Source organism: Protopterus annectens, chromosome 3.part0 (assembly GCF_019279795.1).
Source record: "Protopterus annectens isolate FY-2018-M chromosome 3.part0, PAN1.0, whole genome shotgun sequence".
In the NCBI taxonomy this organism is placed as follows: domain Eukaryota; kingdom Metazoa; phylum Chordata; order Ceratodontiformes; family Protopteridae; genus Protopterus; species Protopterus annectens.
In genome coordinates, this window is record NC_056731.1 from 1,750,746,746 (window position 1) to 1,750,765,222 (window position 18,477).

General features: G+C 41.3%; 1 protein-coding gene across 2 annotated transcripts in view; it reads left to right on the plus strand.

Moving 5' to 3' along the window:
- ZNF704 (zinc finger protein 704) overlaps positions 1–18,477 on the plus strand; it is a 1,522,633-nt gene that overhangs the window by 1,482,201 nt on the left and 21,955 nt on the right. The window lies entirely within an intron of this gene.

Consider the following 18,477-nt stretch of genomic DNA (forward strand, 5'->3'; position numbering starts at 1 on the left):
TAGACCCTAAACTACTGCATTTACGTTTTTCCTAGTGATAATATTCTTGGGATTCACTGAAATATAAAGTGATTTTTTGGTATAGTGCTGAATGTGCAAAGAAAAATTATAACAGCTGAAATGTTTGTGAAAGTACTTGTTTGTACATTTTTATCATCTTGCAGTAGTATATACTCTCACACTTTATTAGTCTTCAAAGAACAGTAATATAGTGTGCAAAACATGCTGTTAGACGGTTTTACAGGTTGTCATAAAATGTGTGTAGCACATGACTCTTGTGTTTTATCAGTTTACTGACAAGCATTAAGAAGCCAAACAGAATTCTCTGTCTAGTGTGTATAATGGCTTGTTTTCTCTGTTCCAAGTGGATGATAGATCTTATTATCATCAGAATTTTGGCATATCTCAGTGCTTTTTAGGAATGACAAAGTGCCCATGTCTAAGAAAGAAAAATCATGAGTGAGACTGATCCAGTTGTAGTTCTTGTCTCTGATGAATATTTATTGCTTTTCCGTGTTCTCTAGGAATGACAAAAAATATATATCATGCTAGTAGCTGTGTGTACCCATTTCTCCCCATGGACTTGCACCAAGCAGCAAGTAGCATTTGATGTGAAAGTACTGTGGCTGATTTGGAGTAATTGGCCAGCATAAAATTGTTTCACATAACTGATCTGCTTGTTGTGCTGAGGTTCTGTATAGTGCTAAAGGAATAAGGGAATTGAAATGCAGGCATATCACTGCTTGAATAAATAGATTTTATAGTACTGATTTTCAAGGAGCTGTGACAAATGAGCTTCCCTGCAGAATTACAATGAATTGGTTCTTTTGTAACAACATAATATTTATGATACTTGTAATTTATTGTGTAGTTTGAATTTGCATGGATGGAAACACGAATAGAAATCTGAGGTGCATTGGCTGTACACATGGTGCCATATATTTGTGTTTGTTTCCTATAAGAAATATTTATGAAGCATACTGAAAACATTCTCATGGCAACTTATGTTAGCTGAATTCAAGAATGCAGGTGATGCACAAGAACAGTTCTCTTTTGTAACCAGAAGGATCCTTTGCAATGCTACATGAATAATTTCCACAGCTTAAGAAATATATTTATTTTATTTATTCATGTTGTTTTTGTTTACCAGGTTTGTCTGAATGGGATAAATCAAAAAAAAAAACTTTTTAGCGATGGTCCAGGGAGAAAAGCTCCAGCATGTTACAAACATTTTTAAACATACATTCAGTAATATACTTGAGGTTGCGGTTGGCATAATGGTTAAAGTGTTTACTTCACAGACACAAGGTACAGAGTTTGATTCCTACCTTTGGGATGGGAAATTTGGCTAGGCTTAAAATGGCCCAAAAAGGGCAGATAGCCTAGTACTAACCTATATATGAATAGACATTAAATCATACTTATTAACAACTGCACATACATCTGTTGATTAGATTGTATTCACATAAAAGCAGAGGCTGCTGTTAGACTATAAAAGATAGCTATGCATTAGTAAGTGTTGAACACTGACCATTTGAAGAGATGCATTAACGGGTTTGTCAAATAGATAATAGATTGTGTCATTACTAAATTTAATTTAAATTGTACACTTTTGTATCATTACATGGGGTGGCGAAAGCCACATACACTTTGGCTAGGCTTATAAATGCCCTAGAGCAGATAGCCTAGTACTATACTATGAAACTATGAAACTATTAGTGCTTACAAATTCAAAGAAATTAAAGTGAGGGAATGAACTAGGTGCTGCAGAAAATCCTAATATTGTAGTTCACAGATGGGGGGGCAAAGCAGGTTCAGTGACAATTATAAATATGGATGTAAGACGGTTTATATTATAATTATAGAGGTGGGGATAAGCAGTGTCACAAAATAATGAATATCGCTGGGAGATTCCATTAACACTATTCTGGCATAGGTGAAGACTGTTTGTGGGGTGTAGGACTCCAAAAGAAGCGAAATGGTTTTGATGGTATTGCATTCTGAATGGATTTCAGTGGCAATGGAATGTGGTTCCACAGTTTAGCTTCTCTGTTTGAATAATAGAGAGTCACCCACAGTATTAGATGATTTGTTTATAATGATTAGGGATTTTTCTCTACAGCATAAAATTCTTTTGGGGGAGTAGAATTGTATTAAGTTGTTAAGAGCTGGACAGTTTTCTGGCTTATAAGAAGTCTGTGTATTGCAGTTACCTGCGAAAGAGTGAGGTGATGTGGTAGTTCTAACCAGTTTACTTCTGTGAAGGTTTGGCAGTGATGTGTTCTGTTGTTGTAGATTACTGCAGATGTGGCCATGTTATTATAACATTGCTCAAGCTTGTACTGTTGTGAGACTTGAAGTTTAGTGAAGACTGGGGCAGCGTATAGGAGAGATGGCAGTAAGAAAGTAGATGCTATACATCTTTTGGCTATGTCATTGAGATAGATTTTTACTCTGTATAATGTACCTATTTATTTGATGATTTATAAAAACGTGTCAAATTTAAGCTGTTCATCTATGATGTCACCCAGAAAGTTTGTGTGGTTTACTCATTGTAACATGGTATTGTTGGCAGAAATGATAGTGAATAATTTTGTTTTGGTAGAGATGTGTTTTGGGGTAAATAGCAGTAATTTAGTATTTTTGTAGTTTACAAGTAATTGTGAATCATTTTGCCATGTTTCAGTCAATAGGAAGGATTGGTGTATAAGGTCTTGGACTTTAGAGAGAGATTTGGCAAAACAGATTAGTGTTGAGTCATCAGCATATGGAATTAGGGTTGCATTTTTGTAGCAGTGTGTGGGTCATTGATGAATATGTTGAAAAGTATAGGGTCTAGTATAGATCCTTGTGGGACACCAATGGTTACTGCAAAGAAGGTGGAGAAATAATTTTTTCCATTTCACGGCTTGTGCTGTGTTTGAGAGGTAGGTATGAAATCATTGCATTTAAGAGTTGGTGAGCCCAAAGGATGAAAGTTTATGTAAGAGTTTTTGGTGGGAGACAGTATCAAATGCTATCGGTAAGTCTAGGAAGGTGGTAGAGACTAGGCTTCTGGCATTTCTGTGAGTGTTGACAATATTAACAAAATGAATCAAAGCAGTAGTTCTGCTGTGATGAAAACAGAAGCCATGTTGGGTTGAAGACGGAAGCAGTTTATGTAGCTGTAGCTGGACCAGGAAAACAAGATCAGTCCTTTCATTAACAATATCAAGTTGTTCATCAGGACTGACTTTCTTGATATGAAATAATGAAGACACATTTAATGGAGGTAAGACTGTAATCAATAAATGAGAAAAAATACTCCACACTATAAAGTGTTAGATAAAGCAAAAGGAAAACGGTCATCCAGGTAATAGAGTACAGCATGGATATAAGGGTAAAACTGAATGCCAAAGAACAACAGTATTTGGTTCCCATTACAGCTGTCCACATGAAAAGTTATAGAGCACAGATTATGTGCTATTGTGCACGAGGAAGATTGTTGTGAGAAACTGGAAGGCATTCTGACTGCAGCACAGATGATGTGAGTACAGTGAGTTTGATTAGCTGTTTAAGATGCTGTTAGGTCTGGGTGGGTATGGAGGGGTGAGTGACGGATAGTGACTCAGCCATGTTAAAGGACTAGATCTACTGTACGTCTGACTCCTGCCAGCAAACTGGGATGCTACATGACATGACTAATTGGGCTGTAGTTGAGAAGTACTCCTAGAAAGCCAAGATGATTGTTATCCAGAGGCACAGTTCCCTTCAAGCAGTGGCATTTGTGTGAGGCACCAGCCACCACAGACAGAGAGTTAGGTGAGGAGAGAGTGGTCCCTAATACGTATGATGGGCTACCAGAGCTTGAATTTTAAATATGCCAGGGAAAGGATGGGTTAATTGCCCTTGTACTCAGTCTGAGTACAAAGGGCTGTAGGACACTCATCCCAACCTAGAAACAGTTGGCAAACTCTAACCCCAGTTGGAGGAAAGATTGTGTCATTATAATGCTGGGGGGTCTGAAGGCCAAGATTGAGAAACAAAAATAAAAAAGGGTTTTCTGCCAGTAAACAGAATGAAGAGAATAAATTAGTCATTTGCCAAAACCTTTGATCCCACTTCTTAGAAAACCTAGTTAAGACCTATTCTGTACTGCTTGCAATATGGGTTTGGCCCTTGGTTGCCGAGCATCACTAATTATATTGCTAGGATTAATTTGTTTGATTAGTTTTAGAAATTTGCTCAATTTCTGAAGCAAATATAGTATGCATAGTTAGTTGTAGTAAGACAGTGTGGATCACTAACAGATTTGCATAACAGATTTACCTCAAGTAGTTCCCCGTGTACTGCTTATCATTTATTTTCTTAGATAGTGGGGGGTGACGTACTTTAACTCCCACTCCAGTTTAGTTTTTAAGGTGAACGGGGGGTTAAGAGCACTGGCTCCTTTACTAACAGAATGAGTACGTCAAAGGAGTGGTACAGTCTATAGTTACCATCCAGTGACACCAATGTGTCTATAGCAGTTCAGATCTTCGTGTCCCACACAAAGCTACTACCAGAATGCACTAAATGAATAAAGTAATCCATGCCAATTCTAAAACAACAAAAAAAGCCTTCTCCAGGGTAAAGACTTGTTTTACCACATGTAAACAGGGTTACAAGTACAGTGTGTTGTGTTAAAACAGAAAAATGAATTTTTCTTTCTTTTTTTTTTTTTTGAGTAATTGGAGAACTGATTTCACCAGTAACATGGTGTTGTCTGTATATTGGGCAATTGTAACTCATGCAGCTATTCTCATGTAGAATTTACATAGCTGAGCTATATCCATTCTGCAGGCATGTTACCCTGTCAATTCTAAACAGTATTTATACCAAAAAAGATAACTGTAAATGCATATTCTGGAGTGATGCTTCTTTTACTGTGGTTTGTGTTCCTCTAAAACCCATTGTGGGATAAGTTTTGTTTAAATATAATCTTAGTAAATATGTAAACTTTGTAGGAATAAAATGTAATGCTATTTGATGTTACATTATTTGGTACAGGATTTATGAAGCTGCGTGTTTTATCAGGAGTCTACCTTGTAAGACCATGAACGCAGTTCAGAAAGTTTACCACAAGGTGTACACTTCATGGAAACTATTTCTGACTCAGAGACAGCACTGACATGATGCTGCAACATAAAGACATTCAACACTGCAGTGAGCTGTCTCTGCAGCCATGCTAAATGCCAACGTGACATTCCAGGGGAGAGGCATATGCTAAATAACCATGTGCTTTCCTCCTCAGAATTTCCTGTGGTAAGGCATTCATGTTGTCGAGCAAATTGCTCAGCTGCATAAATTAGCATGCCCGCTTCTGGCTGGTCATGGTAATGAACATGCCCAAAAGGCCACATTCATTCATTTAGGTAGATGTAGTAGTTGGAGTTTAGTGGTCAGGTAGTGTTCAGGTGTGAATGTGCTTGGGTGTATGTGAGGGGCTGCATATGTGAACATATGTGTGAGTGCGTCTGCATGGATGGTAGTAGTAGGGGGGTTAGTGAGGGTGTGTGTGTGTGTGTGTGTGTGTGTGTGTGTGTGTGTGTGTGTGTGTGTGTGTGTGTGTGTGTGTGTGGTATTTCCCATTCTGATCCCTGTTCTGTTTAAGTGCTGTTAAGGCATGACATGAGACGTTCTCCCTGGTGTCTAGTGTTCTCTTTCCAACCCCCATTCCATTTAAGTGATGTTAAGGCATAAAGGTAAAAGCTGTCTTTGGAATCTAGTATTTCCCCTCCCAATTCTCTTTCTGTTTCAGTGCTGTTAATGCACAAAATGAAGAGCTCTCCCTGGTGTCTAGTGTAACTACTCCTGATCCCCTTTCTGTTTAAGTGGCATTAGGGCACAAAATGAAGAGCTCTCCATGGAATCTAGAGTTTTCTTTCATGATCTCCATTATGTTTAAGTATTGATAAGGCACTATGCTGTATGGTTTTACCTAGTGGCTATTGTTTCCCTCCCATTCCGTTAAATTGCCTTTTGTGTTTAAATTACCTGTTTAACTGTTGTAGGATACACACTCAAATGTAATAAGCCATTTCTGTGCATTTAAAGTGTTAGTTTTGATTGTATCTGCTGTATTTTTTGAAAAAAAAAAAAAAAATATATATATATATATATATATATATATATATATATATACTTGTTTTCTCGCCTTTCTAAGCTAGTATAGTCCAGTTTTCAGGTTAGTGCTGAATTCAGGGCTGTGTTACAAGTTTCTGTGTTTGCCCATATCTTACTTGGATGGAGGAAGTTTCTCTGTTCACTGTGAGAGAGGGAGCTTTGAGCAGCCTATCTGTCCCTGGAGGAGTGGTTTCAGCCCAGAAATTAGTAGTTTATTGGCCATTTTGGTCTAATTTCTATGTCTTTCATTTCCCTGCTATAAAACCCGCATTTGCAATGTTTTTGTGCTAGTGTACAGCTCAGCAAGCTCCTGCCTGGTGCCCTGCAGAGTTCTACAGCAGCAGAGAGACAAAAGAGAGACTTTGGAGTGACTCAGTATCATCTGCATTTTCTTGCTGCCTTTAGCTAATTCCGCCTAAAACACCGATTTTCTAGAGTTTCTGTGATTTAAAAAGCTTGTTTCAGCTAAATAGTGTACTTATTTTACTGCCTGCACTTTAACAAAGTTGTTTTTCTGTTTAAATTACCTGTTTAACTGTTGTAGGCTACACACTGAAGTGTGATAGCCATTTCTGTGCATTTAAAGTGTTTTTTTGATTGTATCTGCTTTACTTTCTGAAAAAAAAAACAAAAAAAATATACTTGTTTTCCCGCCTTTCTAAACTAGTATAGTCCCGTTTTCAGGTTAGTGCTGAATTCAGGGCTGTATTACAAGTTTCTGTGTTTGCCCATACCTTACTTGGATAGAAGGAAGTTTCTCTGTTCACTGTGAGAGAGAGCTTTAAGCAGCTTATCTGTCCCTGTAGGAGTGGTTTCAGCCCAAAAAAATAGTAGTTTATTAGCCATTTTGGGCTAATTTCTATCTCTTTAATTTCCCTGCTATAAAACCCGCATTTGCACAGTTTTGCGTGCCGGGCAGCGCCTGTTAGCTAAGGTATAACTATTCCCGGCTTCACAAAGTCTACTCTTCAATTTTTCCCTTGGAACTAGACAAACTTTCAACTTAAGCACTCAAACCATTCACTTCTCATACCGGCACTTGCTCAAAACTTATAGCAAGCACTAATAAACCTTAGCACTAGACGCCCCCTATACTGTATAGAAGGACAAGGCTCTCTATTCGACCTTACCAGCCAATCAGTAAAGAGTTCACTGTACCTATCCAGGCATGTCCAAAGGGCAGTTTCAGGTGTACTCTCTGGTCCAACTGGTGAATCTGGGCATTTTGAGGCAATGTTAAAATTGCCTCATGTACACAGGCAACCCTCTCCCCCTTCCACCAAACATTAATACATGTGAGAGATACAATTATACAGCCAAACTGGAGGCTAAGCGCTCTCAACCCAAGACTGGAACAGCTAGTCAAGAGGAGAAGGGAATTACTTGCATCACACCACCAGTCTCACAAAGACCTGTGAAACGAGCACCGGCAAAAAACACACATAAATACACAAAAACATACTCGGAGGCTCAAAATAAAAATCTGCAGAAGCAACAGAGACCTCCAAAGCAGACATCCAAGCAACCTCCACCCCCCCAACACAAACCATGAAACACATACTTCACAAAACCAGTGTGCCACACAATCACAGCCCTTAAGGCAAAATAACATACCCAACACACTAGTGATAGGTGACTCTATAGTCAGGCACACTGGCGTTCCACTCACTAGGCTGAACAAAGAGAAGGTTACTGTTAGCTGCCTGTCGGGGTGCCAGGATCCGTCACATAACACAAGCACTCAGGTCACTCCAGAACAAGTACAAATATGACTCTGTCATTGTCCATGTTGGTGTGAATGACCTGAGCCATACCTCTCTGGACTACGTGAAAAGAGACATGGAGGAGCTCTCTGATCACGTAGCCCAGGCCGGTATGACCCTGACCCAGAGTAGCATCCTGCCCTCACCAAGTATGATACCATGGTATAGAGAAAAAATTATGAATTTCAATAATTGGCTAAGCTTCTGGTGTCATTCAAAGGGGATCCAGTGTCTGGCAGCCTGGGATGACATACACGACAAGCCACGCTGCTTCGCTAGAGACGGCTTGCACCTGTCACCCTTAGGCTTTTGAATACTGGAAAAGGCTCTTGCCACCCCCATAGTGCCTTTATTTAGGCAAGGCTCAAAAGACAAACCCACCGCCGTAAATAGCACAAGTAACAAAAAACTGAAGGTAATGCTACTCAGTGCCAGAAGTCTAAATCTCAAAATGCATGCACTCGAGGCACTCCTCAGTATGGAAAAAATCGATATATGTGCAGTAACAGAAACTTGGTCTCCAGAGAGCACCCCAGCACTACCAGGCTACAACCCATACCATACATTTCGGCCACAAAACCCAGACCGAAATACAAAAGGCGGGCGAGTATCCCTATTCATCAAGGATTTACACCTCCAGGTTAGTGGCACAGCACGATGCTTCAGAGATCATCCACGTGAAACTAACCATGGGCAAAACTGCAATTCGAATTATAGCTTGCTACAGATCACCCACCATGTCCCAGGACCCCCACTCTGCATTCCTGGAAACACTGGGAAACATAAAGGTCTTACCAAACACCCTGATATTGGGTGATTTCAATTACCCAAACATTAATTGGGAGAACTACTCAAGTACAAACTCCCTTGCCCAACATTTCCTAGAATTTATAAACTCACCAACACCCTAGATCAACTGGTCAACACCCCCACCAGTGGTGACAACATATTGGACCTGGTCATCACCAACATGGGCGACTGGTGTTCCACACCGGAGGTCAACCCCTCACTGATTAGATCTGGCCATAAACTAATCACTGTGGATATCCACATTCCACCACCACCCCCGGTCAAAGAAACCACCGTAAAAAATTTTCAAAAGCAAACTTCACGTTACTTAAGACCGAGGTGGGAAGTTTCAAAGCCCCCATGCTAAAAGATAATGATGTCCAAGTTGCAAAATCCTTTACTAATGCACTCAATGGGCACCTACAAGAATGCATGGATCGTGCTATCCCAAACAAAACCAAGACTCACTCCTCCAAGAAAAGGAAACCAGTCTGGTGGACCCCTGCCATAAACAAGCTATACAATAGAAGGAGGAAACTAGTACAGAAAAGAGTAAAATCCCAAGAAGGGAAGACATCCCTGATCAGTATCAGCAAGAAACTACGTTCCCTCATAAGATCATCCAAGGCTAGCTTCGAAAGAAAAATTGCCATGGACTCCAAAGATAACTACAAGGCATTCTTTAGCTATGTCAAGAATCTAAGTGGCAATTCTCAGATGTGCTCGGAGTTAGTGCAGAATGGCACAAAATACACTGAACCAACCGATATAGCCAACATCCTGGCAGACAGGTTCAGTGCAAACTTCACCCCCCTTTCACCCCCAAAAGGGCCCATAACTATACCAGAAGAATGTAGTGCCCCTGAAATCACAGACACTCAGGTTAAAACAGCCCTCTCCAAAGCCAAAAACACAGCATCAATGAGACAGGACGGTGTCCCAGGCTGCGTTCTACATGAGCTCAAAGATGAACTATCCCCTCACCTAAACACACTGTTTAAACTCAACCTCTCCACAGGCTACGTGCCCACAGCGTGGCGCACAGCAACGGTTATTCCACTCCACAAAGGTGGAGCCACAACGGACCCCGGGAACTATCACCCTATAAGCCTGACTAGCTTAATCTGCAAAGCTATGGAGCGCATCATCATGGATCTCATTAACAGAGACATTGGAAACCTCCAAACACTGGACCCTACCCAGTTCGGCTTTGTTAAAGGCAGATCATGTCTCCTAAACCTGGTGGACTTCTTTGAGACAGTTACCAAGGCTATAGACGAGGGAAAGGTGGTCCGCACAGCCTATCTAGACCTTGCAAAGGCCTTTGACACCATTCCCCACTCAGGTATTATAGACAAGCTCACCAGCCTGAACATAAACCTCTACATCACGAGATGGGTTGCCAACCGGCTGACGGACAGAACCCACATGGTAAGAGTTGTGGGAGCTAGGTCTGACTCTAGACCGGTTACAAGTGGCGTTTCCCAGGGCTCAGTCCTAGGACCCCTCCTGTTCGGCATATACTTCTCAGAGGTACAGGCAAGCACAGGACTATGGCTGACCATGTTTGCAGATGACTGCAAACTAGGGGTTATAATTGACTCTCCGGCTGACACAGACATCCTCCAAAAGGGTCTCACTGAGACTGATACCTGGTGTCAAAACCATGGCCTCAAGCTAAATGCCAAAAAGTGCATAGTCATCCCCTTTGGAAAAAACAAAGTACCCACAAACTACCACATAGGTGGTAGCCCCCTAAATACGGAAGACGTAATAAGGGATCTGGGAACCCAAGTAGATAGGAACCTCTCCTTTGATAATCACATTGCCAAAGTGGTTAGCAGATCCTTCTGTGTAGCCCACCTAATCACAAAAGGGTTTGCATCCAGATTGAAAGAGGTCATTGGGCCCCTCTATGCATCACTCATCAGACCCATCATAGAGTACAGTGCCCTATTTGGGATGTACCTTACAAGACACCTGCAACAACTGGAAAGACCACAGAAGTACCTCACCAAGAGGATCACTGGCCTCAAGCAGATGCCCTATGCAGCTCGACTGAAGAAACTCCAGCTGTACTTGGTTGCATACCGCCTACTCAGAGGTGATCTCTGCTGACATACAAGGCCATGTCCAACCCAGAATTAATGGACATGCTCCACCTAAAGAAAACCTTATCTCCTCCAGCCACATTCTCCAGGGATCTAAACCTCACCACAACAATAAATAGGACGTGCTGGAGGGATAGATTCCTGTCCCAGAGACTTCCCGTGCTCTGGAACAAGATTCCAATCTACATTAGGCAGAGCTCTTCGCTAACCCTCTTCAAGATAAACCTTGACAAGTGGATGGGAAACAAAGTTTACCCCAGGGATCACTTCAATGGCTCTGCTGGACAGAAGCACAGGGAACTAATCTAAGGGGGCGGCAAAAGCCAACACATTCCATCTAGGCTTATAAATGCCTTCAGGCAGATAGCCTAGTACCTACCAATGAACCTACGAACCCATGAACCTATGAAATGAAGAGTTCCCCCTTGTGTCTGTTGCTTTTCGTCCTGATCCCCCTTGTTGTCTAAGTGCCATTAAAGCTGAAAATGGGAAGTTCTCAATGGTTAACTAAAAAAAAAAATCACCAGTGCAAACTGAATATCCAGATAGAGAAAATAAATCTTCATAAAAAAACAAGTGGATAATCACGGCTAGAGTTACTCCACTTTAATAAAAACAGTTCTTCAAAAAATATAGGACAAGCGCTTTTGCATGAAACAAATGCTTCCTCAGATCCTCATACTTAACAAAAAACAGTACATACTATATATAATACAAATCAACCAATCACAATGATAAAAAACTGAGCCAAAATGACATCACCATTGGTAGGGGAGTAGTGCTTCCCACATTATTTGTGCTTGTTCCTTCACAAATATAAAAGTAGGATCGATAATGTCTACGCTTAACGTCACCATATATGAGACAAGACTTAGACAAACTAAACAGAAGAAACTGCAGAGGGATTTTGGCGATTTTTCGTCAGGTAATGTGTTTGTGTGGCCGAGACATACCAATGAGCAGTATTCTGAAGTTAGGAATGGTGACCAACGGAGAGCTGTAAGAGTGACGCTGGAAACCAGAGAGGGGGGACTACCTGACACACCCTCGCTTTCGACCAATAACATCATGTCTGATACAGGTAACAGTACAGCTGAGTTGGCTTGTGTCTCGACGCAGAGTATTAACATTAACCTACCGGTAATCAATCAAGATGATAATAATACACCTCTCCCTAACCAGCAACTATGGAATCGACAACACAATAACTATGTATCAACGGGTGCTAGACCTAAACAATCTGGTCCATTTAATGTGGAAAATTTTCTACCACTTCCTGTGCAGTCGAAGAGACCACAGTATATGCACTCAACCAGCAGGGGGAGACAGAAGAGGAAAGTATCTACAGAGAGAGATCCGTTACAATGGAAGATGAAACTTTAGGAAACTTAATAGTGAATTTGTCTAACTATCGTTTGGACCAACATGAAAGAACTGTGCTAAACAGAAAACTAGCTTTTGTTCTGGCAACCATGAGTAGGGTGAGAGATGTTTTAATTGACCTGAGGCTGTTTGCGAGAAGAATAGCATTAAAATTGATTTTTGGTGATTTACAAGATACATTTAATGCTGCCTACAAAAGACCTAGTACATTTTCACCAGATCTACCAGCTCATGTTGAATTGTGTGTACAAGCTTGTGAACGGGATTTTATTGAAACTTTAAACCAAGATAAACAAAATAGATTTTATAATCTGAATAGTAATGAACATCAAGCTTTGCAAAACTTGATACACAATACAGAACGGACTGTTGGCCCATCTGATAAAGGTCTGATAAAGATTGTCGTAATGAACACTAATGACTACTTGCATGCAACTGTCTAAGCAAACTGACCTTGTAATGATAAAAATGAGTAATAAAATACATTTTTGTGGCTCCGAAGTCTTCACCTTCCATTTTGTGTTATTTCCTGGTTTGTTTTGTTGTCGTGAAGCTTTTCATTCACAAATCAAGATATAAGGGAAGGCTGTAAGTAGTAATGATCTTAGTTGACATGTATTTTTTTTAGAGGTGATAAAAAGAATAACCAGAGGGACATGCAAAAGTGCACATTTAGGGCTGAACCTCTGACTTTGAAGATGTGATATAGCAACATTCAAGAATTCATAATGATGTCTGTGATACATGTGGATTGCTGCATAATGAATTTAGCAAGAAGTACATTAGCAAGACCACTGATAGAGCTAAGGAACACGGAAAAGAAAGTCCATGTTGTTTACCTCTCATTGCCTGTTGATACGACTGATCATGGTATGGGCTGAAAGGTTCTTAGATTGTTTCACTCCTTCTCCTAATTGATCCAGAGTAGTGTCTGGAATGTGCATTTGGGCCTTCTTTACCTAGCTTGAGTGATATGCCAGGGCTTCATTTTGTTACCCATGTTGTTTATAGTGTACATTCTTTTGTTTAATAAGTACAGCATGGGTTTCATAGATTTTATAGATTCATGGATTGTTACTAGGCTAATGACCTGGGGGGGCTTTCTAAACCTAGTCAAGTTTCCCTGAAAGAATAATGACGTCCTGTATCCAAATAGGACATTGAAGACCAAGCATTTATAAGCTACCTCTGTCCATAAGGGACAACAGTGCCAGACACGGTGTAAATTTCTTATTCCCCATCTACTGGTCTAGGTTTTACATAAATTGGGTAATAGATTAACTCAGCTTCACATGGACAGAAACTGTTACATGGGAGGGCCAGTCTATGGGACATATAACTGTCTCTCTAGCATGTTCTGTTTGCATCACAGACAAAATTCAGGTCCTTAGACCGTGTAGTTCTGGTAATGTTTGACTTCTGCAGAATATGCAGGAGTTTCATAAGTATGTGTTTTGCAGATGGCTTGTAAGCCAGGCAGAGATGGTCTGCACCTGTCACCCCTGGATTCAGGTTACTGGCTAAAGCTCTTGCCACCCCTATAGCACCTTTTTTAGGCAAGGTTCAAAGGATAAAACCACCACCGTAACAGATACAAGCATGCAAAATCTGAAGGTAATGCTACTCATTGCTAGAAGTGTAAACCTCAAAATGCACTCTCTCGAGGCACTCCTAAAAATGGAGAACATCGATATCTGTGCAGTAACTGAGACCTGGTTCAAGGCTCCAGAGAGAGCACTCCTGCAATACCAGGCTACAATTCTTACCACATTTTTCAGCCACAAAACCAAGACCGAAACACTAAAGGTGGAGGAGTGTCCATATTCACCAAGGATATTCACACCTCCAGGCTAGTTGCCCAACACAATGCATCTGAAATTCTCCAGGTGCAACTAACACTAGGTAAGACTGCAATCCAAATTGTAGCTTGCTACAGATCCCCCACCATGCCCCAGGATTCTCACTATACCTTTCTAAACATACTGGAAAATATTAAGATACAACCAAACACCCTAACAATGGGTGATTTCAACTACCCTGCCATTAACTGGAAAACTACTTGGGTACCAACTCCTTTTCCCAACGGTTCTTGGAATTCATAAATTCCAACGCCCTGGATCAACTAACCCATTGTCCCACCAGGGGCTCCAATATCCTAGACCTGGTCATTACCAACATGGGAGATAGATGCTCCACACCAGTGGTCACCCCCTCAATGGTGAGGTGTGACCATAAGCAAATCACCCTCGACATCCACATCTCACCCACACCCCCCAGTAAGGAAACCTCCTTAAAAAACGTCTCCAAAGCCAACTTCATGCTGCTGAAGGCAGAAGTGATGAACTTCATGACACCCATGCAGACGGGCTCTTAAAGTTCGACTGCAGAATCCTACACTAAGGCATTGTACGAGCACATCCACTCGTGCATGAATCGTTCCATCCCAAATAGAACCAAGATGCTGTTCTCCAAACAAAGGAAGCCAATTTGGTGGTCCCCTGCTACAAACAAACTATACAACAGAAGGAAGAAACTGTTGCAGAAAAGAGGAAAATCCCAGGATGCAAAAAACTCGTTCACCAGCCTCAGTAAGAAGCTGAAATCCCTCATAAAATCCTCAAAAGCTAGTTACAAAAATAAAATTGCCAAAGATTCCAAAGACAACCACAAGGCATTCTATAGTTATGTCAAGAATCTTAATGGAATGCTCAGATCTGCTCTGAGCTACAACAGAATGGCATTAAATATACTGATCCCAAGGATTTTGCCAATATCCTGGCAGATTGATTTAGTGCCAGATTCACCCCCCTCTCACTCCCTAAAGGGCCCATCTTAATACCAAAATATTGCCAAATTCCAGTAATCACGGCCACACAGGTAGAAACTGCACTCTCCAAAGCTAAGACTACAGCATCCATGGGACCAGATGACATCCCAGGCTGTGTACTACATGAACTAAATGAACTAGCACCTCATCTAAGTGTCATGTTTAATCATAGCCTCACCTCAGGCTTCGTGCCCACTGAGTGGTGCACAGCTACAGTTATCCCACTCCACAAGGGGGGATCTGCCTTGGATACCGGGAACTACCGTCCCGTCAGTCTGACAAGCCTGATCTGCAAGGGCATGGAACGCATTATCATGGAACTTATAAACAAAGACATTGGCAACCTTCAAACACTGGATCCCACCCAGTTTGAGTTTGTGAAGGGCCGATCTTGTCTCCTGAATCTGATTGACTTCTTCAAATCAGTCTCCAGAGCTGTGGACGAGGGTAAGGCAGTCCACACAACCTATCTGGACCTCACCAAGGCCTTCAACACCATCCCCCACTCTGGAATCATAGATAAACTTACTAAGTTGGGCATAAATCCCTATATCACTCGATGGGTTGCCAACTGGCTTACTGACAGAACCCAGACTGTAAAAGTAGCAGACTCCAAATCCATCTCCAGACAAGTGACAAGTGGAGTACCTCAGGGTTCAGTCCTGGGACCACTCTTGTTTGGCATCTACTTCTCTGAAGTACAGGCCAACACTAAGGGACTCTGGCTAACAAAGTTTGCAGATGACTGCAAACTGGGAGCCATTACTGAATCCCCAAATAATATGGATATTCTACAAAAGGGCCTTACAGAAACAGATGCCTGGTGCCAGAGCCATGGGCTCAAGCTTAATGCCAAGACATGTATAATTATCCCCTTTGGAAAAAAACATGTACCCATGAATTACCACATAGATGGCAAGACACGAAAGCGTGATGAGAGACTTAGGGACACAGGTGGACAGTGGTCTCACTTTCGATAACCACATCACCACAACAGTCAGGAAATCTTTCTATGTAGCACACCTCATCACTAAGGGCTTTTCATCCAGAAAAAAGGAGGTCATTGTCCCACTGTACTCATCCCTCATTAGACCCATTATAGAGTATAATGCCCCATTTGGTATGTACCTCACAAGACATCTTGCAACAGCTGGAATGGCCACAGAAATACCTCACTAAAAGAATCACAGGCCTAAAGCAGATGCCATATGCTGACCATCTAAAAAAACTCCAGCTGTACTATGTGGCATATCGTCTACTCAGAGGCGATCTCTGCTCAACATACAAGGCCATGTCAAACCCTGAGCTGTTGGACATGCTCCACTTAAAGAAATCCCAATCCCTCAGAGCTACACGCTCCAGGGATCTAAACCTTGTCATCACAATGAACAAAACATGCTGGAGGGATAGGTTCCTGACACAGAGACTCCCCATACTCTGGAATAGACTGCCCATACATGTCAAGGAGAGCGCCTCATTGGCCCTCTTCAAAAGGAACCTTGATGATTGGATGGGGGATAGTAAATTCACCCCGGGGATCATGTCAGTCGCCCTGCTAGACAGGGATCCAGAGAAGTAAATATTGTAGGAAGAAATATCCAGGGAATTGTTATGGCTAGGCTTGCATAGGCCCTAGAGCCGATAGCCTAGTACCAACCTATGAACCTATAGATCACCCCCTCAGCAATCTGTAGGAGAATGAGTAGAGAGAAAGGGCTTTAAGGCACTCTTTGTAAGGCAGGTTTGTTACGCCTTATATTCTTTTTGTAAGGAACCTCTGAGGTCATTCTAGTTGCTTCATATTCCTGCTCAGGTACATATCAAACTGAGTATTTTACTCTATAATAGGTCTAATCAGGGAAGAGTACAGTGGGATAATGACCTGTTTGGACCTAGATGCCATGCCCTTACTCATAAGTTGCACAACATAAAAGGATTTCCTCAACACTGTGGCCACATGGTGGTCAAACGTAAGGCTACTGCTTACATGCATACCCAGATCCCTAACCACTGGGTTGACTCTTAGAGGTTTAACATCAACATGGTAATTAGCTGAGATGGTTCACTTCCCAAAGGGTAAAATTATGCATTTTATAACATTGAGTTTAAGACCATGACTTTGGCACCATCTGTTAGTCAGAGATAGGCTTTCTTGAAGAATGCTAGTGTCTGCGGGGTAGTTGATGGTAACCCCTACCTTGCAGTTGTCTGCAGACTTAGTCAGCCATAAAACTTCAGCATTTGCTTCCACCTCAGAGAAATAAATGTGAAAAAACTAGAGGGCCTAGAACTGAGCCCTGAGGGCCTCCACTATTGAATGGCCTCTTGGTGGAGGTGGCCTCACCTATTTTGACCACCTGGCCCTTTCAGTGAGCCAGTTGGCTATCCAGTGGTTGATAAAAGGATTTATACCTAATTTAATGAGCTTGAATATTATGCCTGAGAGGGATATTTTATCAAAAGCTTTGGCCTAGTTAAGGTAAGTTGTGTAGTGTGTAATGTTGTACAGGTGTTCCTGCTAAAGAACCTTCTCTCACATTCAGTAGCTGAGATCTATGACCTAATGCATACAGAGCTCAGCTCAACAGACAAAAATTGTTGATGGTAGAGCTGGAACATTGAACAGTAGCTTTAACAAATGAGAGAAGCTCTAGTCTGCTTCATACATTCCCACCTGACTACTTCAAACTAAATACAGACTGTAGGTTCTGTAAAACAGTTCTGCGTCATAATTATCAGCTAAGTGAAGTAAATGGCATCTCGTCATCATCTTGGCCCATGCCTTTGTAAACACCTGCCTTCTTTGTTGTACTGCTGTCTGCTTACCTTTACTAGTAAGATTGCACTGCCACTGCAACTAGTGCATAATGCATTAGTCGGGATATTGAGTGCTACTAGAAAACAGTTTCAGCACTCATATGTTCTGTGATTTGTAGTGGGTGCTGATTCAGTGTCGGGTTTTATTTTCACAGCCAGTTTTCTGGCCTGTAATACTGTCATGTCTTCGTTTTGTTCCCTGCATCTACTCTGAGCCATCATTGTAGAACTTCTGTGGATGCTCAAAGTTTACTTGAAAATGTCAGGTACATTCGACCGTATCTGTCTGGCCACAACCTTCGACTTCCATGACTGTGTCATATGCAGTCTGCTTGTTCGTCCGGACCTGTAATACCACTGGAAAATTTAAATGTGTTCATACCTAGTCATGAATATTTTCCAGTGTCTGTAAAAAACACTGAATTTTTTATCAAGTTTTGCATAGCTATGTAAAAGTATTTATTTTCAGTATAATTGTTTTTTTCTGCATGTACTATAAGTCATTCTTTTTCCAGAATACCTTTTTTTTATAATGAGTAGACAGTTTGACATCACTAATGTGAATATAAGACATGTAATTTACCTGTTTTAAGGTATTATTGTTGTCACCTAAGTATTTTTTTCATATGTATGAAAATGACAG